Source organism: Cygnus olor, chromosome 1 (genome assembly GCF_009769625.2).
Source record: "Cygnus olor isolate bCygOlo1 chromosome 1, bCygOlo1.pri.v2, whole genome shotgun sequence".
NCBI lineage: Eukaryota > Metazoa > Chordata > Aves > Anseriformes > Anatidae > Cygnus > Cygnus olor.
The window spans coordinates 193,877,816-193,905,789 of NC_049169.1; the positions used below are offsets into that span (position 1 = coordinate 193,877,816).

At 39.0% G+C, this 27,974-nt stretch overlaps 1 protein-coding gene and 1 long non-coding RNA gene across 7 annotated transcripts in view; one reads left to right on the plus strand and one right to left on the minus strand.

The window, feature by feature from the left end:
- Positions 1-27,974, plus strand: part of PDGFD (platelet derived growth factor D) — a 144,756-nt gene that overhangs the window by 12,167 nt on the left and 104,615 nt on the right. The window lies entirely within an intron of this gene.
- LOC121063581 lies at positions 21,621-23,997 on the minus strand. The gene is made up of 3 exons (XR_005816071.1): positions 23,511-23,997; positions 23,266-23,400; positions 21,621-22,427 (listed from the first exon to the last, which is right to left on the minus strand). It is a non-coding gene; the product is annotated as an uncharacterized LOC121063581 (long non-coding RNA).

Below are 27,974 nucleotides of genomic sequence, written 5' to 3' on the forward strand. Positions count from 1 at the left end.
TTAGCTGCCCATCAGGGAGAAACCACCACAGATCGCCCCTGAGCCTCCTCTTTTCCAGGGTGAACAGTTTTTATTTTACTTTTATTTTGGCTAAAATGCAACCCTGTACTTAAGTGAAGAACCAGCATGAACTCCATGGTATTATCACTGTTTTCTTAGTTTGATGGTCTTGCCAGTTTGAAACTTGTTAAAACTGCAAGATAAAATAGAAGACCTGAGCATGTGAATCGCAGCTGTTCTGTACATTGACTTGGGCTGAACATCTTACAGATGAATCAGCATCTTGCATGGGTTTCCAGAAGGTGTGAGTGGGCCTGCTGAAAAAGCTGTGCAGAAGAAAACCGAGGAGCTCTCACTAGGGACTAAGCTCATCTTTTATAAGAAAGATACATAGCTTCCTTATAAAGCCACAGCTGAGATATGCTGGGCTTGCTTCTCATGGTTACTAGTAAGGGGTGCTCACCTGCAATGATTGCTCAATGATATCGCATGGAGTGCCCATTTTTTTTCCTGTACATATGTGCCATTTCTGTTAAGAAGTTGGTAATTTTTTTATTTTTCAGTGCTGACATCTGAAGCCCAGAAAAAGAGAATTTCCTCAATTCTGGAAACTGAAGATTTCTATTACCTGTCCAATCACCAGTTTTACGATATTGAAAACAAAACACAGCCCTCACAAATCTTTAGCTGAATATTTGCCCTTATAATAATGCAAAGGAAAGCAACCAGAATAAAAGGGGAAAAACAAAACAAAACAACAACAACAACAAAAAAAAACTTAGCAACAGAGACATTTTCATTTCAGTTCTTGCCAAGACAAAAAACAGTGCTAGAATGACAAGACAAGTACTGTTAATCTCAAACATTTTGAAAATGAAATTAAAAGTCACGTTAGGCGAGAAGTACAATTGATTGCAGCCTTGTTAAAGAAGAAATGGGATAGTATGTTAAGGGTACTCTCTACCCATTATTGTACTACCTCATCGATGTCTTGCTGATGGACATGGAAGGGCATCCCCTTGTTCCAGACTGTGCTGGATGGCGTTCCTCCTGCCTCCTCCTCCCCTCTGCCCGAATAACTAAACCACAGCTTAGCCCTGTGTCAGCAAACAGTCTAATACATCAACACATTTGACTTTCTGCAGTTCCTCCAAGGAGTACTGCAACTTTTGTTACAAGAAACAGATGTACGTTTGGTCTCTGTATTCCTCACTGAATAGTGTGGGAGAGTCAGCCCACATGAGCCTCATGTGAGGCACATCATTTGTGTCATTTCATGCCCATGTGTATCATTTGCACCTCCCACGGATGATTGACACTGGGTGTAGATCATCACCTGTCATCACCTTACTTCCAAGACCTAGAATAATGCAATTCTAACTATTGTGCTCAATTTGTACAAAAATAATTTATTGTAATTGTGACCTTATTAACATAGTGTGATTTCAGCTGCTGTTCATCTTCCACTAATGACTAGTAAACAAAATGCTAATCTATGTTACAGCTTTTCTGTTGCAAAAGTTCAGGTATTCAGATAGCTTAATTAGCATCTGATTTGAGCATTACACTGAATCATTGCTGTAATCTGACAATTTTTAGACATCTTTGCTGAGAGGAATCTAACTGTGATGAAGCTGTTAATGGCATTGTAGTTTGAGGGAGGTCCATGCTTCCAATATTAACAGGTATTTCTAGATTCATCTCCTAAGGATTCGTATTTGACATATAGTAATGAAGAGAAGGAACAGAACTGGTTAAACCATGTATAAAACGATTATGGCATTTTTTCCCTTGTGGTTGGCAGAGGAGAAAGGAATATTAGAGAAAACATGAGAAACGGTGTCTTTATGTATGCTTTTCTCTAACTCTGGTAGCTGGAGACCATTCTGTATGCAAAGAAACATATGGTTGAGGAATCTTGAGAGAAAACAGTTTCTAGTATTGTGTCTTAAAAATCCATCAGGATCATTCAATCACCACTGAGGCAGCTGCTGATACCATCTAATTTTAAGCACGTAAATTATGAGTTGTTCTTCTATGAGATGTATTACCCTCTGGTGGTGACTGCCTCTCCCTGGGATTATTCTGGCAACCTCCAAACTAACATAATGAATACACCTCGGACAGTCTCAGTTGTCCTCCCTTGGAGAAATTCTCTGCCACAAGCGTGGTTTGGCCTACCATCCATGTTGCCAGTGATAGGGGTGTTAAGTGGAGGACCTAGGGCTTCTTAAAAGAGATTTCTGGTGTCCCAGACTTTCAAGGATTTAGTTTTGGGATCCTACTGTATTTTGTCACCTTCTCCCCTGTCCTGTTTTTCTAAGAGAGAATGAATGGTGTTTCCTGGTCTGTATGTGTGTGTGTGCGTAGCAGTTAGTTTATCTACAGAAAAGCACTAAAATACCTTGCAGAATTACTTGGTTCTAGTGTAAATACTCTGTGTTTCCACAGAGCACTCTAAATATAATATACAGCTTGTATGCTGTAAGATTTGTGTTTCATTCCTTGAGCTCTTCCTGGATGAATAATTTCAGATTTTATTTTTTTTTCCTGTTGGCTTCTGTTTTGAAAAGAAAAAATAAAGCTGTTATGGACTAAATGACATCATCAGCCAGTGACAAGGTTCCTACATCTCTATAGTTAGGATTTCTCTCAAATAAGTGCAAATCATCACATATTTATTTAGTTCCACTATCCACTCTTAATATGCATGGGAAATAAGCAGATGCTTATCTCTGGATACCTAACTCCAAATTCTGGTGCCCAAAAGCTACTTTTGTTTGTTTGTTTGTTTGTTTACAGGCCCTACATCTTTCTGTACAAACTCTGTGGAAGACTTTTTTATAGTTCTGATAGACACAGAAAAGCAGGTCACACTTCTCTGCTTCTAGAGTTTGGAGCTGTCTAGACATAAAACTTTTATACTGCAGTAATAAATGTGTTGTTCTCAGCCATAATCATGTTTTATATTTCAATGAAAAGCTTTTTAAACCTGCGTTGTTTTGAAGAATTGATGTCATATGATCTTGATAAAATTAATAGCATTGTGAAGGTCTATTTACTTTTTGTATTGTTTACATCTATTACACTGAAAATGAATGCTGGTGGGGCTGCTATGCTCTGGAGACTATTCTGTACAAATTTTATAAAATCTGCAAATTTCTCTTTATGATTAGTTTTTGAGAGGGTTTTTCTTTAAATGTAGAGCTCAATCATGTGATAAAAAACATTGTTAATCAAAAATGCATGCTTTCTAGTTTGGGAAAGAAATGCATTTAAAATCTTGACAGCTTATTTGAAGAAGTGAGCAAACTGTAATACACTGAAAGTTATAATATGTGGTATTGGATTACTAAAAATTCTACTACTTGAAATACTGCTGTTTCCTTAATTATGTATGGGGTTGAAAAACTATGTTTATCTTTTTGGGCTAGCTCAAGTTTTGCAGCCATATCACAGTAGGATGTACTTCATTAACTACCTGTATTTCCTAGATTTACAGTGGATTGAATTCTGGCGTTAGTATTTTTTAAAAATCTGAGGCTTAAATTGCAGCTGAACAGAAATTTTGCTTTCATTATTCTTGGTTTCAATTTCCCTGGCAAGTATAGAATGATTTTATTATTATTATTATTATTTTTATTATTATTTTTTGTCTTGGTAAGTTCACTCAAAATGAAATAATAAGTTTGAGGTTAAAAAAAAAAAAAAAAAAAAAGCAACAGAAAAGCTCATTTTCTCTTTCAGTCCATAAATAAAAACCAAGAATTACTGACTGTAAGATTTTTAAGTGTACGAAGTCAGCATTGCAGAGAAAAACACTCAAAATACAAATAGGGACATTACCTGCACAGATGCTTTCAAAAAGATGTTAATTTTCAATTCATTTTATTTTGGGGCCCATGAATCATTTTGGAAATAGGGCCACTGTTGTGTGAATAGGAGTAGTGGGAGTTCGTTAATAGGCTAGATTTCTTTTATTTACTAAATCAGACTTGAATGCAAGACATGTTATGGTACTTTTTCTGACACTTTCAACACAATCAAGATACTTTTATATAACTAAGAGCTATTGAAAATGCTGGGATTTGCACATTTTAATTGAATCCTGATTTCTATCCAAATGCAGTTTGATGCAAATCACAGTCAAAACAATCATTTTCATTATTACAAATATGTTCTCTGGCATCTTAAAAATCATAAAATTCAGAATGCGCAACAAATATATGGTGAGGCAAAGTAGCTCTAAATATTATTAGACATAGCTCATCTTCTTAGGGAGCTGAAATAATTACCAGATCTTGTGCTAAGTTAAATTTAATTGCAGACATATTTCCTTAATGTCTGTACCTTTAAACATTCTTTTAAAACAAGCAAGCCTAAAAAGTAAAAAGGAAAACTCAGATTAAAATTAAAGATACAAAGCTAGGTCTCCTTCTAGTAACTTCAAATCCCAGCTGAAATCTGAGATGTGAATCAGTCCATTTTTCCAACCCCACAGTAGACCAGAAAACATGTAGTGCAGTCAGTTTATCTCAGGTTCTGGCTGCAGGCCTTTACAAAAATGTGTGTGTGTGTGTGTGTGCATGTGTGTGTTGGCCTTGTGTTTAAGGGATTTTTACACATTTACATTTAGATTCATTCTGCCTTACTGTGTGCTTCAATGAGACAGAAATATAACTGACAGAGAAAAAAGTTAATCTTACCAAACTTAGGTTGTCTGAAAAATTGGGAGTCTTGTTAAGCTTCCCTTGTAATTGAGGGGGTGAGAAAAGCTCCTGCAGAGAGCCATTCATCCCGTTGGGTTTAGACGTCCATCTTCAGGCAGGATGAATTACCTTCTGCATGCACATTCTTTTATCACACAGTACAGAGCAAGTCTAGGCAACTAGGTCATAGCAAGCTCAGAGAAGAACCTGAAAATATGCCTGTCTTTATCACACTCCAAGAAATGTGAGATATTCTTGATCTCTTCAAACTGTTGCATCTTTAGGATAAGATTAAAGATTTCTTCAGAGTGATGAACAATAGCATTATAATGGTTATTTCTGATGAGCAATTGATAGCAATACATCACTCTGGGAGTGTGAGCTTCAAGGAGTACCTTCACTACCACTGCTTTTGTGATAAAATCTGGAGGGCTGGCACTGCTGTTGGAATAAGAGCAGGTTTAAAATTAGATTTTCCTTCCCTTTTTTCAAGATCACAGGCATTTATTAAATAGACTTAGAAAATACATATTTGCACAAGATCTCATGTTAGCAATTTTTTATGTGTACAGAGGCCAACTGAGATTAGTATTTATCGCCACTGCCAGCTGGGTTAGACCTCGTAATGGCATTAGGCTCTGACTCATGGAGGATGAATTTGTCAGGGGCTTCTGGCAGGAGGTGAAATCACTGCTTGCAAGGAAACAGCTCTCAGTGATGCCTGGTTGAAGGTACAGATGTGAAAGTCGAGCCAGAGGTTGCTGCAGAGTTGTAAGTACTGGGGGGAATGTGCGTGTGTATGTGTGTGTGTGGGGGGGGGGCGCGGGGGATGAATGCTGACTCCCAAACTGTCAAGATCATCATTAATCTTCCAGTAGCATCCCTATGAGCATAACTTTCATTATGGGCTAGCTATATGAACACACAAATGCAAACATGAATCTACACTTTTTTGAGCCCTTTACTTTCTAAATCTTTATGGTTGTGTTTGTTTCATGCTGCTTAACTGAAGCCTCTTCCCCCTTTCCCTCTCTTCCCTCCTTCCCTCATCTTGACCAAACCCACTGGGAACAAAATACTGCCTCAGAGACCTGTGTCTGCTGATTTCTTCCCTGGACCTGCAACAACCCAGCTGCTAACAGCTCAGGGTTTCTTCACAGAATGAGGTACTAAAAGCATGCAGAGGAGGAGGTGGGCAGAACCAGGCCCTCTCGTTTTTTTTTCAGATGCTTAAAAAACTTTCAAAACCACAATCTCTGGGCAGCAGTTGTTCTTGGCTTAATGCAAAAAGAAGACAGACTTGTTAAGCACCCAAATAAAAACCCTGTTCACTATAGTCTTTGTTCATCATTTCCCACGGGACGTAGAAAATGAGAGGTTATGTAGCAGTTTAGGTAAAGGCATGGAGAGAAGTCATAACACAGGTAAAGCCCTCATGGTGGAGGTGGTGATGTAAGGTCAGAAAGACAAAAGACACTTCTGAGGATGTGCAGCTGTAGCATATGTGGTCATTGAATTCCACATGTGTTCCAGCACCTTGAACTGTGGAATGTGAGGCATTTGAGGGCTTTCTACCACTTATCTGCTATGAGATACCATTTCCCCTTCTTGATTGACAGCTCTAAAAGCAAGGAAAAAATGAGTAATTCCACACATATTTAGTATTTGTTTTAAAATGTATTTCCTTGTTTAAAATAAACCTACGTGCAGATATAAAATGTCTAAATCTTATTGTGTTAAGGCTTAAACTTTATTTAATATATTGAGTTCAAATAAAATGTAATTCTTTGAACAGCAGAAATAATGCAACCTGATCTCTTTGGGCTTTGTACCTCATTGGTAGGCTGTGCTGTGAAATGTGAGCTGTATTTGAAACTTTTCACAGTCTAAAAGCATATAGTAACCTTCTCCCTCTGATTTGCCTGCTGACCAGTAAGGATAAAGCTCATGCTGCTTCCATTTTCCTAGAGAGGCATTAATATAGTCTCTCTTCTCTTCTTTTTCCTGCCTGTCCTCAGAAAAGTAACAGAAATGTAATACCTTTGAGGCTTTTATCCTCAGTTTAGCCAACAGGTTCAGTAGTTATTAGGAAACCTCACAAACGGGAATATAGGCATAGAGCAAATTCACAACAGTGATGTTATTGAGTGTTTAAGTATTAAAAAAATAGATTTTGCGTAAACCTAGACATCCATTTATGGAAGCACTACATGAAATCTGGTCTCAGCACTCATCCCACTAAAGTGCATGGTAAAGCTATCAGCAACTTCAATGGGAATAGAGAATTGAGAGCTTTCAGAAATCCCCATCTAGTAATGTTTTTATTTCTCAGAGAGTTATAAGTATTTCAGATAGCAGAATTTAAACCCACAAAGGAAGAAAGGAAGAGTCATAGGAAGAAGGGTATTGAAAATTGTAGTAGTCAAGAGAAATCAATGAAAGGAGGAGTCCAGAGAGATTACGTGCCACCAAGAATGGAGATACGATGTGTATATCTAAACTTTGCCAGTAAAGGCAGCTAATGTGCAATCCCCATCTTAAGGTAGAACATACATTAACACCTATCATAGACTACAGGCAGCATGGGAGAAGGAGAGAGATAAATCACATTTTGGAAATCAGACTAAGATTTATATCTCTGTAGGGACACCATGAGACTCTAAGGTTTGTTCAGTATTGTGCAACAGCTCTGAATCCAGAACAGTTGTGACCAGAAACTTTTTATTTTTTGGACATCCAGATGCTGTTTCTGGTTCATGTGTAGCATATTTACAACAAAATAGAACATTGTGGATTGTCATGCTCCATTTCATCCTTTTCCAAGGAAAGATGCCAGCCAATTCTTATTTAGCCCTTGACATTTTTTCATTCCAACTATTGGTGTTAATAACATATTTACAAGGTTGGACTTTTGTCCCCACAGATACATCATAGTTTAAATCGCATGATTATAAATCAGTTGTCTCGTCAAAGTTAGCTTGGAAAGCTTTAGGATCAGATATACCAAAAATCCAAATGTAAGGAAATACAGACATGTCCAATAGAAACTTTGGCTTGTTGCTTTGCCTTACACCTGTGAGACATCTTTTATTTGAATATACAAACTGTACCAAAAAAAAAAAAAAAAGACATGAAAAAGCTAGCAAATAGAAATGCAGAAGAGAAGTGATATATAAATAACACTACAAAAAAGCTGAGATGGATTTTTTTTCTTTTCTTTGGCCCTCTTTGGGAATAGATGGTTGAACCCAATTTATCTGAAAAGCAGTGTTTCTGTGGAGGTGTTTTAAGGATTTATTTGCACAATAAATTCACTCGTGCAAATTCCAATGATAGGTCTTATTCAGAATATTTCTGAAGGGTATTTGATCGCATCTATTTTTAGACAAATGGTTTAATAAGTTTTGAGCAATGCTAAGACACTCCTGGGTTTGACCATATGCCCTAGAAGATAATAACCTTGCTACTATTGTTTCCAATGTGCAGAACTTGTCCCTGAATGAAATTGAATAGAAACTATCATTAAATCAGCTGCATTTTTCTAAGGCTATGAATCCAAGGAGAATTTAAAAAAAAAAAACAAAAAACATATAATCAAAAATAATTTTTCTTTTGTTATCTAATATTAAAAAAATCTCATACATTTTGTTGTTTTAAGCCATCCTCTGTGGCTTGGCACACGTACTATCACAAAAAAGAATAGCAGACTGATTGGAACGACTGATTTGGTCTGTTCCAACAATTCTACCAGGACATATAAACCAACAGTCAGAAGAATTCCTTCTTGGCTCTTACTGAGTTTAGATTAAACAGCAAAGCAAAGGCAGATGTGTAGAATATGTAGGAGATAATGATTTGGACAAGCAGTGGCCATTTGTCCTCTGCTCTGATTATTATCTATCGATCCACTGAAAAGTAGCACTTTGATATAATCTAAGCTAAGGGGCTCAGCCTCAATCTTCTTCTGGTTTGAATACCAGTCCACTGTGGGGAAGGCTTCTTTAGAATAAAGGAACTGAAGATAATGATAGCACTTTGTTTCTTAAATTTAGTCTGCATCTTGAAAGCATGTAATAATAATAATAATAATAATAATTAAAAAAAAAAAAAAACAACAAAAAAAAACAACTGAGGTCCTCATTTCTCTTCTTGCATCTATGTATCTTTTCCCTTGATGTCTTCATTAGGTTCACAACTGTTAGATGGCTTTCTTGTCCTCCTTACTTAACTTGATCTTGAAAAATGCTGAGAACTGTGGCTTAGGAACAGCAGCAAATGTAAATGGGTGTTTAATGCTTTGAGAAGATCACTGTAGTCAGTGTTCTTAACATTTCTCAACTGTATGTTCTCTCTAAGCTGGCATCCACTTCCAAGGGTTTTGTTGCCTACTTGACTGGAGTCTTGTCAGCTTGACTGTCTTTCCCTCTCCTCGTTCATTCTTCAGCTAAATAATTGTCCTTATCCATAAACCTATCCATTTCTGACTTTCATTTCCCTGTGTGGCTCCTTTCTAGATTTCAGTAGGGGTAGGTAGTGCCTCATGCTACCCACAGTTGGTCTTTCACTTATCACCTTTTTCTGGTATGCTGTATTCTCCTAAAGCAGCATTTTTCCTGAGGCCAGAATCTTTCTCTGTTGACATAGCTGTAGCCATCTTCCTGATAGGCAGTATTCCTAGCATAATTCACAGCTCTTAACTTTTCATATGAAATTCTCTTCTAAAATTCACAGATTTTATTTGCTGTAGAATATGTGCTGGTACCTCACCTCTGTTCTTTTCTCAGCTTTCACACTGCACTTGGAAGGGCTGCCTCAGTCCAAGTCCCCATACACAGGTCAAGTGAGCTGCATCTTAAAAATAGTATATTCTGTACTGCTTCTGGTCCTACTGGCGGTACTAAAGCTGCTTAGCAACCTTGTTATAATTCTGACCATGGTCTAGCTGTGCCAAGTTTATGTCTGTTTGCTCCCAGATAAACTCTGTCGTCTAGCTTGGGTGGTTTTCTCCCCTTGGAATTGACTTCTTGGTATATTTATAGAAAATGATCATCTTACATATTGACAAACTGACCCTTGCTAATAGGAAGATGTTCCTAGTAATTTTCTTTGTTTTCCAGTCCCTTCTGCAATGCAGAACTTGCACTCTTGTCTACAGTTAACATTATACTGCTGTGCCAGCAATGTTAGTGGTTGAAAACTAATAAGACAAATAAATTAGGTTTTGGATTTCTAAGCTATTAAAATGCTTATCTGAGTGACACTAAGTTGTCTTGTGAGCAGTGGACCAATAAGGCTTGGTTTCATAATGTTTTTAATCTTTATGGTGAAAACTAGTATGGATTCTCTGATGCCTGATGAGGGTGCTCCAGTTCTGCATCCTTTTTTGAGTGGTGTCATTAACAGAGTCTCTTCTTCTGGCTGCCTTCCTGTTTTTTCTTATCATGTAGAAATACAGTGTCTTAAAACTTCTCCTCCTGTCTCAGATTGGTTCCAATTAGCTAGAAGGCTAAAAATCCAGTAGTAGGAATTGACTAGCAAACATGTAGCCTTGGCACATTCACACAGGAACCAGCTTTAAAATTCCATTTGCCCGTAAATGTGCTGACTCAATCAATATAAGATCCCTTCGTATATTTAATGTTACTGTGGATCCTTCAAGCATATTGCAATTACTAAGTAATAGTTCACCAAGCAAAAGTCTCATATGCTTGAAAACATTAAGAAAGTTTTACTAAAAATAAGGAAATATGTACAAACAGTTTAACAGACAGTTTCATGCTTGCATAAAGGAATAGATCTCTCTGTTCCTTGTTGTCTTTTGCAGAAAGTGGAGATGTTAATATTCTTAAATATCAGGCATATACAACCCATTGAGGTGGTTAAATGTCAGAGCTGGAAAAGATGAGCTCTACAGCTTTGAACCTCTTGGATTTTATGTTAGCTTAAGTGGAAGAAAGTGGGCAAGAACATTTACACTAGCAGAATTCTCCATCACATTGTGTCCTTCCTTCCAGCACCCATTTTTGAACTTCTTATGAGCCTTATCTTAGGCCCTGAGTCAAGGCAACACTTAAGTACATACTTCCATCCCATCAACTTCGATAGTATTAAGCTCATGTTTACTTACTGACACAGAAAGAGATGTTTTCTTTTCTTTTTTTGTTTTTTGTTTTCTTTTTGCAAACATTTACACAATATGAATATGATAAATGGCAACATTAAATAAACTGCTTGGTTTGACTTGTTGATTTCTTACCTAAAAGAAGAATTGAGCTACATTCAGTTTAGCATAATACATGGATTTTTATTTTTTGTGTCCATGCAGGTACATTGTAAATTAGGAGCTGATCCCAAAAGTTATATGAACCAGTTGCCTGTAGGTGAAAACCTGTTTCCAAGATACACTGTCAAATCTTCATACTTGCAAGATCACAGAGTGTACTACTGTGTGCTAGCAACTAGAGTTTAGAAGGCTCTCAGCAAAAATTTCATGTCACTGCACAGTGAAATGTGACCGTTTCTTCAAATGTGCATTTCTTCAGAATAACTTAATGTGTTTGTCATTATTAAACCGTGTTCTTGTTTTCTATTGAGAAGTGTATTATGATCTAAGAATGAGTGTGGCTGCAATTAAAAATAAAAAGCATGACTACTTTTTTATGTTGGAAAGACTTTCAGGATTCTTCCTTTTACACTGAAGCCTATTTACATTCCATCTACATCATTATCATTATTTCCATTGTGGCTGCTGATGACTATGTGCATGTTGAGTTGAAAGACTTGCTTCACTCTTAACTCAAAACAAGGGTCTATTTTTGAGCCTTCAGGACCTTGCTCTTGCTTCAAGCTGCTGTAACTTGAGTGATTTCAGTAGAACTAAGATGCTAGAAAGGACTGGCCTGATGGATTAGGCTGGTAATGTTTACACTGGCAGTTCAAATAATGATATTGTGGTGGACTTACCGTATTGTTATAAACACAGGTTTATTTATCCCAGGGTAGTTATTCTGCAAGAGGAGTTCCTACAGAACACGAAAGCAAGTTTTAGAGCAGAAGAAACTACTAGTTTAGCATCCTCCATTAAACAGACTATAGTATTTCACCAAATGAGTACTTCACTGCAGTGAGATATTTCTAAGTTTATTTTTTTTCATTACTTAAGAACACTATTTTAAGTCTTTAAATTGCTAGAATCCACTGTTAAGTTATTCCACTGCTTCAGAGTTTAATTTGATTTCATATTTTCAGTCTGAATTTGTCTAGACTTGCCTTTGAACTGTAGCAGCTTGTTGTGCCATAAATATAAATATTTGTGGTAATGGCAGTGAGAACAGAAGATGAGTACTGGCTAAGAAATATGTGAATTTGCTCTTGTGTGAAAGACAACTCCCAGCTTTTTAAGGCAATAAGACAAACTTCTTTATGTTGGTTTTATACAGTTTTGTCACCTATGTGACTGACCGGAACTCAGGTTTTTCAAGATAACTTTGCACTAAATTAGTAAACTTTAAAACATGATGTAACATGAAATCAAATGCAGAATGTGCAGTATATCCTAGGATGATTTCCAGACTCAGAGCAGTTTATGATCTACCAGTGAGAAGTATGATCATAACACAGCTGCTTTGCCAGAAGTGCATACTTTGCTTTATATCTTGGACCCTCCAGTGAATGTTGTCGTTACATGCAAAGTTTCTCCCCTCTCACTCTGCTGGGTCTGATAATACTGAATTAGCTCTTCTCCAGCTAGTAAAGAGGGACTTATTTCTCCCACCTTCCACCTGGTGAGGTCTGTTGTGTTCCCTCCAATTTCTGCTTGCCTCTGCCTTTCTTACTGCTGAAGACAGTCTTGCATAAAACTTGAGAAGTGTGGACCCTTGGAACTCATGCCTGTCAGTCTCCAGAAACCCCTAAACAATTGTAAGACAGCAGCAGATATGTTTAAGCCATGGGCTCTGGAAGATGTGATTTTATGTGGAAAGCCTGGTGTGTTTTCTGTTTGTTTGCTTGTTTGTTTTGGTTGTTTGGTTGGTTGGTTTGGTTTTATTTATATATATATATATATAGTTTGTCCTACCATGCAGAGAGCTCTGCAAGTTTGGTTTGGGGTGTATCTGCATACAACATCTTTCTCTCCAGTGCGGTCATCCTTCAGATTTGGTGTGGCTTCCTGAGTCATGTTTAGCCCCATGTTGAACCACTTTGTGAGCTGTTAACTCTTACTTAATAGAAGCTTGGGATTGTGGTAGAGTATAGGATGTTGTTCTGGAAGAAAAAAAAGCTCATTGTGAACTTAACTGGAGATTGTTTTAGGGTATAAATGTTTTAGGTGTTTTAAAGAAATCAAAGATCAAAATATTACTCCAGAAAGCTTAAGACTCCTGTAGATTCTGGAAAAAGTGAATTTTAATCTGTTATTTATTTATTATTAAAAAAAAAAAAAAAAAAAAGAGTAGATTGTGGAGGTGGCAAGCTTTCTGCTGGGAGAATATTTCCAGCATTGCCTAACATGCTAGTGACATAAGGAAACTTCAGCAGAGAAGTCTCTCTGTACAATGTTAAGTATTATACTAGAAAATGCTAACATATGTTGTCAATTAGTGATTACAGGGAAAATGCTGATGAAACCATGAGCCAGAAAGGATGAAAAATAGAAAGTGATATCATCTTGTTTACAGGGAGTTTCAGTGGAACACAGACTTGCAGAGTTCAAAGGCGCATGCTCAGATATTCCCTGAAACTGCCTTACAGCTACTTCTTTGCCCTCATTGCAGAACATCCCACTGAAGTGGAACAGAGTTGGTGGCATCTTCAGATTCATCCCATTTTGTAATTGTAAAGCTGGTCATCCCTCCATAGGCAATGAGCAATGACTGGCTCATCCTGAGATGGCTTTCCCCACCTAAGAATGATCTTAAGGAAAGGTGTTATTAATCCCCTCTGCTCTCCTCAGTTTTCAGATGGCCCAACCATCTGTGTGTACCTTGATGATAAATACTTGTCCTGATTTACCATCACTGGGATCATTTTCTTCAGAAAAAGAGTTAGCATCACAGTAAAATGGTAAACAAAGAGTGTCCTGCTGCCGCACGCCCGTGTAATATTTAGTCATTCAGTGGCTGTCCGCTGTAGAATGGTATGGGAAAGCAGCATATTTGACCCTAGATCTCACTCTAAAAATCAGACTGTATAGTACAACAGGGTAATTTTCGGTTAGGGGATTTCCTCGATCTATAGCCTGTCTTCTTTCTTCCTTTCTATATTTTATTTCCCATGCTCCCAGGGGAAAAGATGTTTGTTTACATTACTTTTTCTGCTTTGTTTCTGTCTGCTTGTTAATTGGTATGCTAGATCATACATTCCTCTGAAGAGCTTGTAGCACATGGTAAAAGTTGCACAACTGTGTGCAAAAATGACTGATGGAGGAGAGCATGGAAAAGCTGAAAGCCAATTTTGTGATTGGAAGCCAAAGCTGAGATGCCAATTTCTTTCTTTGTGTCTTGTAGCTAGAGAGAAGTTTATATGCTAATAAATGACATAAAAGTCTGTGAAAGGACAGAGAGTAGAGGATGCTTGAGAAATAAAAAAGAAATGGGAATCCAAAACATTTACTGAGAACTCACCTCTTCCCAAAAAGCAAATTTGCCTTTCCTTGTAATTTAGCAGTAGTGAGTCCAGTGCCTTACCAGTGCACGGCACAGGTTAGAGAAAACAATATGTAAAAGTAAAAAGAAAAAGTGGGTTAATGTGGTGGTAGCACAGATTGGAAAGGGAATGAAGGAACTCACGTAGGTGTGCTCATGAGTGACCTCACTTTTTTTTCTTTTCCTTTAAAAGTTTTAGCTTATGGTTGAACAATCTGGCAACTTTCTCAAATAGATGACAAATTTTGTATGGCAGTAGACAAGAATATGAGAGGGTGATTGTAAAATATTTTTTTTCTCACTGAATTAATTAGTTGCACTTCTTACCCAAGGTTAGATGACTGGAACACCTGTCATATGAGGACAGGCTAAAAGAGCTGGGCCTGTTTAGACTGCAAAAGGGAAGACTGAGGGAAGACCTCATCAGTGTATATAAATATCTGAGGGGAGAGTGTCGAGAGGATGGAGCCAGTCTTTCAGATGTGCCAAGTGACAGGAAGAGAGGCAACAGGCACGAACTGAAGCCCAGGAGGTTCTGGCTCAATATGAGGGGGCACTTCTTTACTGTGAGGGTGACAGAGCACTGGGACAGGTTGCCCAGAGAGGTTGTGAAGCCTCCTTCTCTGGAGATATTCAAAGCCCTCCTGGATGCCATCATGCACAATGTGCTCTAGGAGGGTTGGCAGGGGGTTGGACTAGACGAAATTCAGAGGTCCCTTCCAACCCTGCCCATTCTGTGATTCTGTGATTCTAAGTTAAAGCAAAAGTGAATCTGTCTCAAACAACTACTATTATTCCTTCTTTGTGTTATACCCTAATATTAAATATTCTGCATATGTCATATGCAATACAGAAAAGATTTTAGAACTACTTTGAGAGAGTCTGAAGAAGTCTGGTGTAATTTTTTATGCCTTCCTACTTATAAAAACAAAAGCAGTAAGCTGAATGAGTAATGGGGAGGACACAAAATGCCATAACCACTTTTCAATAATCCATTAATGTCATTTCATTAATCAGATGCATCAGCTGAGATATGTTTGCTGGCTTGTTCTCTTGCGTTTTAATGTTGTCGTGTAGGTACTGAAATACAAGATAGGAGCGAAGCAATGGATAAACCAAATGTCGACTAATTAGAGGGCTGTATGGTCACCAACTGCATGAGATCAACAAGAGCAAGAACCAGATTCTGCACCTGGGAAGGGGTAACCCTGGATATATGTACAGACTGGGGGATGAAAGGCTAGAAAGCAGCCTGCAGAAAGGGGAGGTTTTGTTGACAGCAAGTTGAACATGAGTCAGCAGTGTGCCCTGGCAGCCAAAAGGGCCAACCTGGGGTGCATCAGGCACAGCGCTGCTAGCTGGACAAGGGAAGGGATTGTCCCACTCTGCTCTGCGCTGGTGGGGCCTCACCTCAAGTACTGTGTGCAGTTTTGGGCACTGCAATAAAAAGACTTAAAACTGTGAGAGTGTCCAGTGGAGGGCTACAAAGATGATGAAGAGTCTAGAGGGGAAGATGTATGTATGAGGAGTGGCTGAGGTCCCTTGGTTTGTTCAGCCCAGAGCAGAGCAGGCTGAGGGGAGGCCTCATGGCGGCCTGCAGTTCCCTCACGAGGGGAGCGGAGGGGCAGGCGCTGAGCTCTGCTCTCTGGCGACAGTGACAGGACCCGAGGGAACAGCATGGAGCTGGGACAGGGGAGGGTCAGGCTGGGTGCTAGGAAAAGGTTCTTCACTGAGAGGGTGGTCAGGCACTGGGACAGGCCCCCCCAGCGAAGTGGTCACGGCACCGAGCCTGCTGGAGTTCAACAAGCATTTGGACAACACTCTCAGACATACAGTCTGATTTTTCTGTGGTCCTGTGTGGAGACAGGAGTTGAACTCAATAGTCCTTGTGGGTTCCTTCCAACTCAGCATATTCTATGACTTTATGATTCAACATCACTCTTTTTTTTTTTTTTTTGTTTGTTACAAATTTATACAAAAGCAGATCTTATAAATTCTATGGATGTCTTGGGAAAAAAAAAAAAAAGAACAAGTTCTATTTTCTGTATTCTTATGCAGTATAAATAGATTGGACTAAATTATAAATAATAGTAAATATATTCATGACCCTTTTCATTGATAAACCAGAAAACAATGTAGTAATAACTAAGCAAATAAACTGAAATGCTTCTTGAGAGCCTGTGATGAAAATTAAGAATAACTTCAGCTCTGCATCTTCAGCAACTGGAACTTTTTCTCACATAACAGCATCATGCTGTTATGTTTTTGTCCTCCTTCCATGTGGCCTTCCATTTAGAGGTGTCTGTTTTAGCCGCTGGACTATTACCACTTTCCAGATAGTGATGACAATAGCAAGTGGCAGCATTCAGGAGAAGGTCCCTGAGGTTGGGAGGCAATGAGCTGGGGAGGGAGAAACGGCCCCTGCTACAGCTTGGGTCCCATTCCACACTATAGCAAGGCAGTGCTGGGTGTGCATAGTGGAGCTCCTCTGCATGTGGTTGCATGGCAGATGTAAGATAGACCTATCTGTTGGCAGCTTGAGATGCCAGCTACAGTCAGCATCATGGCTGAGAGTTTTCCTGCTAGATGGAGAATTTGCCCCTACACTGTGTTTCCCTGAAGTCTAATATTTTTGTATTAGGAAATTCACTGAAGGCAGGTTTGGTTTTAAATATTCAGGTTCACTAAATGGCTTCTGCAGCATCACTTGTTCTGTGAGTAATGTACCTGCCTTTTGACATCATTCAGTGACACTGCAGCCATTCAATTCTCTTTTTTTTCCATTTGCATAAAAGAGGGGAGAGTTTCAGTGCCTCAGGGATGAATGTGAACGTTTCTCTGTCTTATCCTTATCGATTTCCTGTTATAACTTGTAGCATAATAGTGATAATAGCTGGAGCGCACTGTTTTTCTCAGCAATAAAGCACGTGATAAACTACTGGTCCTTTTGTGTCTTAATTTGCCCTGTTGGCAGCCACATTAAGGCTTTTTACATAGCCTAGTGATAGTTTTATTACTTGATTCAATTAAAACAGCAGACTAGCTGAATGAAGGATAGAGGTGCAAATGTAGTTCACATCTGATGCACAGAAAATCTAGTGTCCTGAGCTGTACATTGATTCTTACACACACAGCGTCAGCTTTGGGTCAGTGTGGAATAGTGCTTGGTCATTCCAGCCCTTGTGACTGTAAAGGAAACCCCAATTTAGACATACATAGCTTCAGGTGACTTACCCTGTCTAGAGAGTCCAATTTTCCTTGACGCAAGGACTTCATTCACATATACCTAATGTAATTTTGGACTAGCTTGATCATCATGCCACTTGCAGGAGCATAAAGTTCAGGACAGGCAGGGAAGCTTGCCCAAGCAACTTTGGTAGCTAGTGCATCCTAAGCTTTACGTTGCTGCACCTGTACTATTACAGCAGAGTAGCTGTTTTCAAAAAAATGTAATGGTTTCCATGAGCTGCCATTGCTGCACACTGTAGTATAATCATGGTCATGTCCTTCAGCCTCAGAGATGAGATCCATCTGGTAGATACTGCATATGTAATATCTCATCTCTGAGAGTTCGTGACACCTGGCTTTTATCCATGTAAACTTAATATCATGTCTTTGAAGCTTGTACAATGTAAAAGCTGAGTAGAATTGGCTATATCATCTGTTATTCCACCTCGCCCTCAAGGCTGTACTGTTTTAATATGTTATATTAATAAAGATACTTTTTTTTTTAAAAAAAAAAAAAAGTCAGGTTGCTATGATAGAGGTTGTAACAGCTACATTTTTGCACAGATTCCTAAAGAAATAGGGTTTGGAAGAAACAATTTTCTTCTGGGTTTGTTAAGGGAGACCAATTGGTTATATCCAGTGTATTCCTTGTTTAAAACAAACATAGCAACATATATAACATTAGCTAGTTAGTTATCTCACAGTGCTTGCAAGGTGGTAACTGCAGAAAGAGAACTGAGGCCAAATGCCTTGTCCAGGATCATAAAGGGAGTCAGTGCTTGATCCAAGTAGTTCCTGGCTTTCATGTGCAGTTTCCTGCATACACACGTTATTTTCAGTTGTGCACAGATTGCAGTAACACAAGGGTCGGACCAAAGGATATAAAAATCAGAGCAAATCTAGAGACATTTTCTCTGCTACACTCTTCCAACTTTCAGTAATCAATACTATAGAGACTTGCTGAGCCATAGTTTGCATCCAAAACATATTTTATAACTTGTGATGAATCCATCCTCTGCAAATATCTACTACTTTTTTGAAGTCATTTGAACTTTTAGCCCATTCCATATCCTATAATAGTGTGCTCTACAAGGTAATTACATGCTGTATAAAAACTATTTCATTTTGCTCTCTTTAAGCGTGCCTCTGGTATTGCACAGTATCTTATTTTCTGCACTGGAACAGGACTTCTATTCTTGTCCCTGTGCAGAGGACAGCAGAGAGCAAGGCTCGGGTGTTTGGCTGTGCACATGCATGTGGTTACCATCCTTATGTCTCGTGAGCCAAGCAGCACACAACTGGAGTGACTGGCCTCGATACTGGAGACTTCCTGGCTATAGGAAAGTAAAGTAATACAATCCTTCTGATTTTAATGTTAACCCAACCATTTCTTGGCCTGCTTTCCTTCGGCAGAAAAAGCTATGAGTGGCACTTTTCCTGACTTTCTGAAAAGAGACTGTACTCAGTGAAGTGTCTGACCTTCCCCACTACCTCAGTGTTATAAACACACTGTACCCTTTTCAGCCTAGGAATGGAAAAGCATTTAAACCTAAAAGCATGAGGCAGTTATTTCAGTTAGTTTTAATTAAATGCCTTAAACCTTCTTACTCCTGCTAATTAAAAAAGAGAAAATTAAAGTCACATATAAACAATCTTTAATACAAAACCAATTGTATTTTTTATGGTGGATAGCAATAGTACACAAGGCGAGGATTAATATCCGTTGAGATCTGAATGGCTTCTATTGTTTCTTTTTAATACCAGATTACTTTGTGTGTGTATCTGGTTTTGTGTTTTAATGCTAGACCGGTTGCTTTCCTTTAGCCTCTGTGAGAGAAAGGCTCCGGGAGGAGGCCGAGTACTTTGGTTAAGCCCAGCTGTGACTTCGGTGCACTCCACAGCGCGATCCTTGTGTGGTGATGGATCCTTGGAGCAGGGAAGGGAACCTGCAAGTGCAGCAGCATTGTCTATGCAGGACAGCTTCTCCCCAGTCCTCCCAGCATTGCTCTGAGTTGTTCTGAGGTCTTTTCCTTACTTCTTGTTCATTCTCTAGGCAGATTTCCCTTTTGTTCGAGGGTCACATTTTTCCTGATCCCTCTTGATTGTTTGCTGGGGGGCCTTCCCCCACACCTTCCCACAGTAGCCGTACACAATAGAAGGTCTGTGCAGCTCAGCTAATTTTTTTTTTTTTTTTCAATAAAAGAGTTCCCTTTTCCCTTCTCCTTATAGAAATAGGAGGGGAGGTGACAGGTGCTTCATCTCTTTGCCATGCCAGGCAGCTAGCCAGCCATTCTGTGTGTCACCTTTTGAAAGGACCTAATAGTGGAGGGAAAAATGTCATCTTGAGACCTTTCAAATCTTTTTGGACTACCACTAGCAGACAAGAATCTCAAATAAATTCTACCTGGCATAAAAAAAGTCCTTCCACTTTTACCAGAAAATAAGAAGGAAAAAAATAAAATAAAATATGCCATACTTGGAACATGTTCTACACTAAGAAGCTGCATAGCTGTTGTATTTTATATGTGATAGGTCAAAATGCTAATAGAAAGTTTAGCACTGTCTAATAAATCCTATGGCTTTTTAGAGTAATTCCTCTTGAACTCCTAACTTTTCTATAAATCTTGAACATAGGACACCTGTTCTGGAGGGCTGCTGTTACCGCCTGGCTTACTTTCTAGTGTTTATATCCTGCTTCACTAACTTTCCACAGTGGTATCTCATTGCATCTCTCCCAGTGACTTTTTCCCCACCCCACAGATTAAATCCTGCCTTAAGATGATGATCCTTACTGAAAATAATACATGATCTTATCCCAGGAAGGAGCTTGGCCTCAGGAGACATGATTTTCTCAAGCTCCCAGTCAGGAGGAGCCGCTGAGGCATTCAGCAGGGACGGCTCCACACCCACAAACACCAGCGGTACAGGCCCTGGAATGTTGTTTGTGTCTGCAAAACTCTTTGTGCTTAAGATACATAGGGCCACCCTGGAAGAAGCAGACAAGATAAGCAGGACAGCTGATTCCTGCCTTGCTTGGGGAAGCCAAGATGCTTCAGCAGCTCCTGTTTCCCCACTGAGGAGATCACAAGAGTGGTGAGCAATGCCTTGCCCAGGCCCCTGCACCACTGGACACTGGGCACCCTGAGGTGCCCAATTTTGGGGTTGTGACTGTCTGTGCAGGGAGACAGGGAGAGGTGGCCATGGAGGCTGGGTGTCGTGGACACCTGTTGCCTCTCCACCTTAGAAGCTGTGGTGGATGGGTGCTCAGGGAGCAGTGGTGTGCATGGCCTCCTCCACTCTGCCATCAGTCAGGAACAAGCAGAGTCTCACTGTAGTCTTATGCTGCGAAGTAAAGCCTTTTTTTTTTTTTTTTTTTTTTTTTCATGAAACAGTGAAGCACTGAAGTTTTTTAAGCAGATAAGGCCCTGAATAATTTCCATTTTAAAGCACATGAGCTTTACTTGAGCATTTGTGTCTCACCACCGGTGGCAGTATCTCTTGCTGGTGTTGCTTTCCCTGCAGTACTGAAGGGGTGGGGATTTTCTTGAGCAGACCAGTCAGCTAGGGTAGACTCGCTGCCTGTCACAACTGTATTCTGTTTTCTTGTGACTGAAGAGTTTTCAACGTGACCAAACTTCATTTATGTCTTGAAGTTTTTATGAAGTGGCATCTTTGAAGAAAATTGCTTTGAGTCGCTACAGATAGTGGCCCTGTACTCCAGTGAGGTAGCGTGCCAATCCCTCCTTTCCAGCACAACGTGCAGAGAAACGTTGGTGTAGAGAGTGAAATGTGACCCTATTTGAGGATATACACCCCGGAGGCTGCTAGCTACATTGCCGCATTCAAAGCTTCCCCAGTGATAGCACTTTATCTCTCTTGTGCAGTAATAGAGCAGAGCTAAAAAATGACTGCATAACTGAGTGTCAGGTGAATTTTTTTCTTTTTCTTTTTTTTTTTTCCTTTCTTCTGGATACAAATTAAGCAGCATGAATTTGTCTTCTCAGACCAATAAAGGACCTTGATATTTTAAATTTACTGCTTGAAGAGTTTTAACAGAAAGCAAATATAGCAGTAGCCTGATCTCTAGAAGAGGAATCCTTCACAGTGACTTTGCTCATTTTCTTTTTTACCTAGGTGGGTTTATTTTTTCTTAGTCATAGCAATCATCTACAGACTTGATTCTGCTTCTAAGAGAACATTGAAGCAGTCCTGAATGCCTCCTCCTGCCTCCTTTTTTCTGTTGATTTTAATGCTAACTTTTCAGTCAATTTCATTTAAGTACATGACATTTTCTGTAGTCAAAAGTGCTGTCCAAACCTGAGCTCATTCACTTTCCCTGAATGTCTGCAAGGGAGGTAGGGAAACATTGTTCCCATCACTTTAGACTGGAAAGTCAAGGTAAAAAGTCTCCTGTCTAAAATGTAGGTCGTAGAAACCCTGTGACTTTGTTAAGAGTTTAAGTCAGCAGAACAGGGCTTTGACATCAGAATTACTACATTAATGTCTTGAGCTCAAGATTTAAACAGATGACTTTTTGTCTCACACTTCACAATTGCTAAATGTGCTCCTTGTGTGTGTGCAGTGCAGTGCTGTGTCCTCTGACTCTTCAGACTCCTTAGGTCAAATGCAGCTTGATCTGTGGTCTCTGCACCACGTCTCTCTGCTCGAGGACAGAGGATTGATGCTTCAGGGTTGCACTGCCGCTGCCCTCTCTTCCTTACAGGGCACCATCCACAGCAGCAGCTTTGATCTGTGAGAAAAGACCTCCCCTACCACAAGCTGTCCAGTGTTGCAGTTAGCATCTCTTGGGTGATCCAGAAACTCCATGTTTGCTCAGATTCTGGATCTATGCATTTTCATAAAATAAACAAACAAACAAAAATAATACAACTCTCCCTGGTTAATAATTATTTCCCATTCATTCAAATCCCAACTTGCATGGGGACAAAACATCAGATTAAATGAAAAATGTTCAAAAGCAACATTCTTAAAATTTTGTTAAAGAGTCAGAACTCCCTTATATATGTGAAATATATTTTGCCTTTAGATATTTTTTTCTGCAAGCTTCATCATTTAAAACAAAGTCATTAATTAAACAAAAGAACTTTGTCAGTAATTAATGACTTGATCTGTTTATTTCTGATAACTGTCTTCAAGGCTTTAGAACTGCAGTGCTCATCCTCTCACCGTGTGTTTTTATTCACAAGATGAAATTAGAAAGCAAGCTGTCTGAAGTTTTTGGTTTGTTTTTTTCTCAACTCGTAGTTGGTTTCAGCTTGGAATGAATTATTCAGTGAACCAAAAATATTTAAATAAACTGTCAAGAAAGATACATTATCTCTGTATTTGCAGAAGAGACTAGTGCTGTCAGAATCTGTTTTCGCACTCTTTATTGCAGGTGCTTAACCACTGTCTTCCATTTAACTTGTTACTAATAAACCACTTTAGTTATTTGACTTGTTTTAAAACTTTGACAAGCATGTTCTGTTTCAATTATTCATTATAAGTAAAATGGTATTAATATTTTGTTTTAATAGATACCATTGTTTTCAATGTAATTTAAATATATATATATATATATATATACAGACGCATACAAGTGCAATAGCCTAATTTGAACAAATAATGTATGACTTCTATTTGGTCTTTTTTTTTTTTTTTTTTTTAAATCAATTCTCACCCACCTCCAGGTGGCCAAGAGGCATCCTGGAGAGTTGAGGTCCATCGGATTATAGTTCTTAAACCACAGAGAGATGAAGCTTTTGAAAAGGCTTTTTCATTTAGGTCTTGTCTTCACTGTACTCTTTCCTAGGAAGAGTCTGAGGGGGGCAATAGATAGAAATGAGGTGTTCTGGGCTGTCTGCCCCATGCATGTCCATGATACCATCTCCTACTTAATTTGCAATATCCACAAACAACTTCAACCAACCTTTGAGAGTCTTTTAAATGGTTCTGTTTCAGGAATTCTGTTGCAACCCTAGTTCACTTTTTCCTGTAGCACATCAAAACTACTTCTCAGAGTCCTCCTGTGTGTAATCTACAAAGCACTCAGCAGCAAGATGCCCTTTCAAAGTGGTTTTCTATCCTTTCTCCTTCATTCATGAACATGGAAGAGGGAGTTTCTGTCTTGTGTTCTATAGCCTGGATTTCACCAAGTCTTCTGCCATTTCTTCCTCTTTTACTTCCTTTTGTACTGTGTTGCATTCTTTCTTCTGCAATTTGTTGCTGAGGATCCCAGATACCAGGAATGGATGTGTTGTCACAGTCACTGCAAAACAGCTGAGCTAGGAAAACAATAGTTGAGTAAGTTTGATGGATTGAGCAAGTGTTTAATGAGGATCAAGGGAGCAGAGGAGAGGGGCTATAAGGAGCTCCTAAAGTACTGCATTTCCCCTCTGGCTCTCATCTCATCACTTTGCTTCATACAAAAGAGCTGAAGCCAGCTGCCTTACAGCATTTGAGCACAGCAAGTTACAGCAGCCGATTCTCATCCCTGACACAGGCTGCGTATGCTTTCCTGTCAGTATAGAAGTGCCATAAACAAGCTCTAGTGGGGCAAGGAGAGCAATTCCCTGGCACAAAACTGGCACGGGCCAAGAATTCAGTAGCTTTGTCATATTGCCACTGCAGATCCCACCATAAAATTGAGTGTGCAAGCTTGCATTCACTGTTGGGCTGGTAGAGGAATCCATGAGCTCAACTGAAGCCACAGGTTGCCCTAAACTGATGCAGACCATTTTTAGTTTAGCTTTGTTTCACTAGCTGTTTTGGTCCTTGCAGTTGTCTTGAAGTTGTTTAGGGAAGAAGCTGCATGAAAAATGACACACTTACAAGGGAATTTACATCATCCAACTTGGTCCACCTATGCATAAATGCATCCCATTCTAAGATGCACAGAGTGAACTACTTTCCAGGGGAGCCTGTCTTTGCTGGTTACAGAAAAAAACTTGAGGTGGCATGTGTAGACAAGATAACTCTGGTTTAGATCACAATACCTTAATGAACACTACCTAGGGTAATCTAACATCTTTTTTTTCTTTATTTTTTATTTCCTGCTTCTTTGGTGGGGACGATAAAGAAAATTCTCTGTGTGGCTTTGAACTGGTACCTACCTTAAATTCAAACTGAGAGGAGAGGGCAGGAGTGGTCCATTCCCCTCAGTTAAAATTTTGGGTCAGTGTAGTTACATGACACAAACTATCCAGTGCAGTCTTTCTGACAAGAAAGCTTCAGCAACCAAAAAAGTGGCAGCTTCACCTTCTTTTGCTGGATTTTGTTACTTAAAAATCATGGATCTTTGCAAGAACTTACATTCCTCTCTATCATTATGTTGATTTTCTTGTGGCTTTTCTTGTTGAGAGACCATACTGATCATCTTTCTGTTTCCAAGCCTATGAGGAATCAGTGGCCAAAATATGTCTCAAATCTGTTCAGCTGCAAAACTTCTGTCTTCCTTCTCTTGTTTGCTGTGAAAGTCCTAGCCTTTCCACCTCTGTCAATGTCTGAGACATCATGCCTGTTGCTGAGGTCTGTGCTGGAGCTTGTGCCAGACCCAAACCTCGCTGGGGGCTGGCAGCTTCTCCTCTGACACACGGAGCCAAGCTCTGCCTCCAGACTGAAGCCCAGTGAGACCAAGAATAAGGACACCTCAGCTGAAGGGCAGGGGGTGAATTTCCTTTGGCCTGCAGAAGGCTTATTTTGAATTTTTTTTAAGGAGCATACCCCTTGCATGTTTCAGTCCCTGGATGATACTAGATCGCTGCATCAACTGAAGCTACGGAAGTGGCCAGAGTTACAAGCAGCCTGTCAAAAGGAAAAGAGTATCAAGTTGTGGTACTTTGCCAAAATGCGTTAGGCACAGATTTTAAAAAGCCTTCTTGTCTGCTAAGCCCGTATGCAAGATGAAAGTAGGGGTGACCACAAGGTCAGGCACCAGACTGGAGGTTCACTCCAGCTGAGAGGCAGCAATTACAGCCTGACTGTAGGCAGAAAGGACTGCCAGACCATTTGAAAGCTCTATGAACAACCATGGTTTGTTCTCAGAAAAATATATGTTACGACTCTTGTTTATTTTTCATTATGTTCATGAAGTGAGAGAGTCTTCACATCTCAGTTATTAGTTGGAACAAACAGAGTGTCTTTGGTTTTTCTTGTTTAAATATATATAGCTTAATATGTGTATAGTCAGATATAAGAAAGAGGTGCAAGGCATTTTCCAGTCCTCTAATAACCTGATCACAGGGCTCTCACAGCCTGAGTTGGCTAGAATAGTTGTCCCTATTAAATAGGCCTCTTCTTTTGCATTTGGGGTCAAGTAAGTGACCTTTATTCATATGAATAACTCGTACTGTAAGTGAGCAGCCTCACTGATATCATATGAATTAATGTTATTTAGGAACAGAGGAAGCTGCAGGATTATATTAGTATCATTTAGTTCCATTACCTACAACACAATCGGGTCAATCAGTTTGTTGTTTACATTTTGTTTTTTTTCAAATATTTTTTCACATTTAAAGTTGGGAGAAGAAACAGATAGCAGAGAGGAAACACAGTAAAGCTGTTTTGGATAAGCAGGAAATGATGGAACCTGCTCAAGAGGTAAGGGTTGGTTTTGAGGACTATGCACACCCTTTTTACTGGGTGGCTGTTGTACCCACCCTGCTCCATGGCTTTCCTTACACAATTATGGAACTGTTCCTGAGCCATCTCTGATTCTAAGAAGTCCAAGATGCAGATGTTCCCATATGGCTGGTCCATTCCCATGGTGGTCATTCCCAGTGACCACCCTGGGACATCCACCACCCAGCCCTACCTTGCTGTTGTGCTTCAGGGTTCCTTTGTAACAAGTGCTAGATCTCTTTCCTGGTCAGACTGGGATACATCCAGCTCTGGAGATTTTAGTTAAGCATCTAGCCTAGGGAAAACTTCTGTAAACTTCATCCACTGTCAATGGAAAGAGCTATGCATCTCTGTAAGACAGTTCTTCAGTCCTTCGCAAGGTATCCCTGGTAAGTGGACCATTGGGTGTTTCTGGTGCTCAGGTGACAGTGCAGGAAGCTTCAACTTGATGCTTGATTTCTTATGACTAAAGCAGGGCCATGATTCTTTGTAAAATGGAAAGGATAAAGCTCTGGGTGTGAGATTATGGCTGTATGTGTGTTTTAGAGCAATGATTTAGATGCTTCTTTACACTGTTAGAGAACAAACCACTGTCCTATTTCAGACATAGAAAAACAGATTTCCATTGGGTTTCATCAAGTGCTAAGCAAACATGTTAAACATATTCTTTTTTATTATTATTATTTTCTTTTTTAAACCCTGTTAATTTCCAAGTGGTTTTATTTGTAAAATAGTCACTTAATATGGAAAGGGAGAAATGTTATCATTAAGTTTGGGTTGCTTCAAGTTCAAGATTTTTTGTCCCATTTTTACATAGGAAATACATATAAAGTGCATTGCTATTTTTGTAGTAAAATTTAATGTTTCTTTAATGGTTAGCTATGCTCAAGAAGAAATTGCACCTACTGTGCTAAATTGTTATTCTGAAGCAAAATCCCTGTGTACAGTAGTACCTAATTTGTGGAATTTACACATTTAGAAAGCATTATTTACATGGTATTTTATTAAAATAAATATTTCCCATTTAATTGGAAAAAATGCACTAAGTTGCTTTTATCATGAGGAAGAGAGGAGTTACAGACTGAAATTGTATGTTTATCTTCTTTTGAAGGCAAACCTGTATTAGATATAGGGTAGTAAAAATTGACTCTGTTACTGGAGTCTGAAATTGTATAACCACATGTAAAAGCATGTGCTAGATGATATCTGGTTAATATGGGGGATTTTCAAAGGCGTCGTGATTGTACAAAAATTCTAAATGTTTGAAATATTTGAAGTATCTGCATTATATTATAGCAGAACTAACTTACATATTATAACTGAGACTCTGCCAATGTCTCCGCTGCAGGAGTGTTCTGTTTTACATTCTCAAACACATGCCAGACTTCAACCACAGTACATTTTTCTTTTATCCTTAACATATAACCATGCTATTCAAATACGTGGATAATTTTTAAAAATGAGCTAGCTTTTGCCATAGCTTTTTACAGTTGAGACAAAGTATCTTAGCATTTGGGCAGTTGTCTGTAACTAACTAATGTGAGAACTTACTGTTCTTTCGTAGTGTAGATTCAGTAATGATAAGGCTAAAGATGCCAGACATTCACTGGAAATCAAAATATGGCTCCATATTAATTGCCTATGGGTTCTTTCTCCTTCCTCACCGAAAATGTCAGGAGACTTGCATTCCTGATATGAGGAATGTTAATATAATTTTCATGTTATATATATGTTTTCAAGTTATAATTACAGGGCTATCAGGCCTATACTAGTT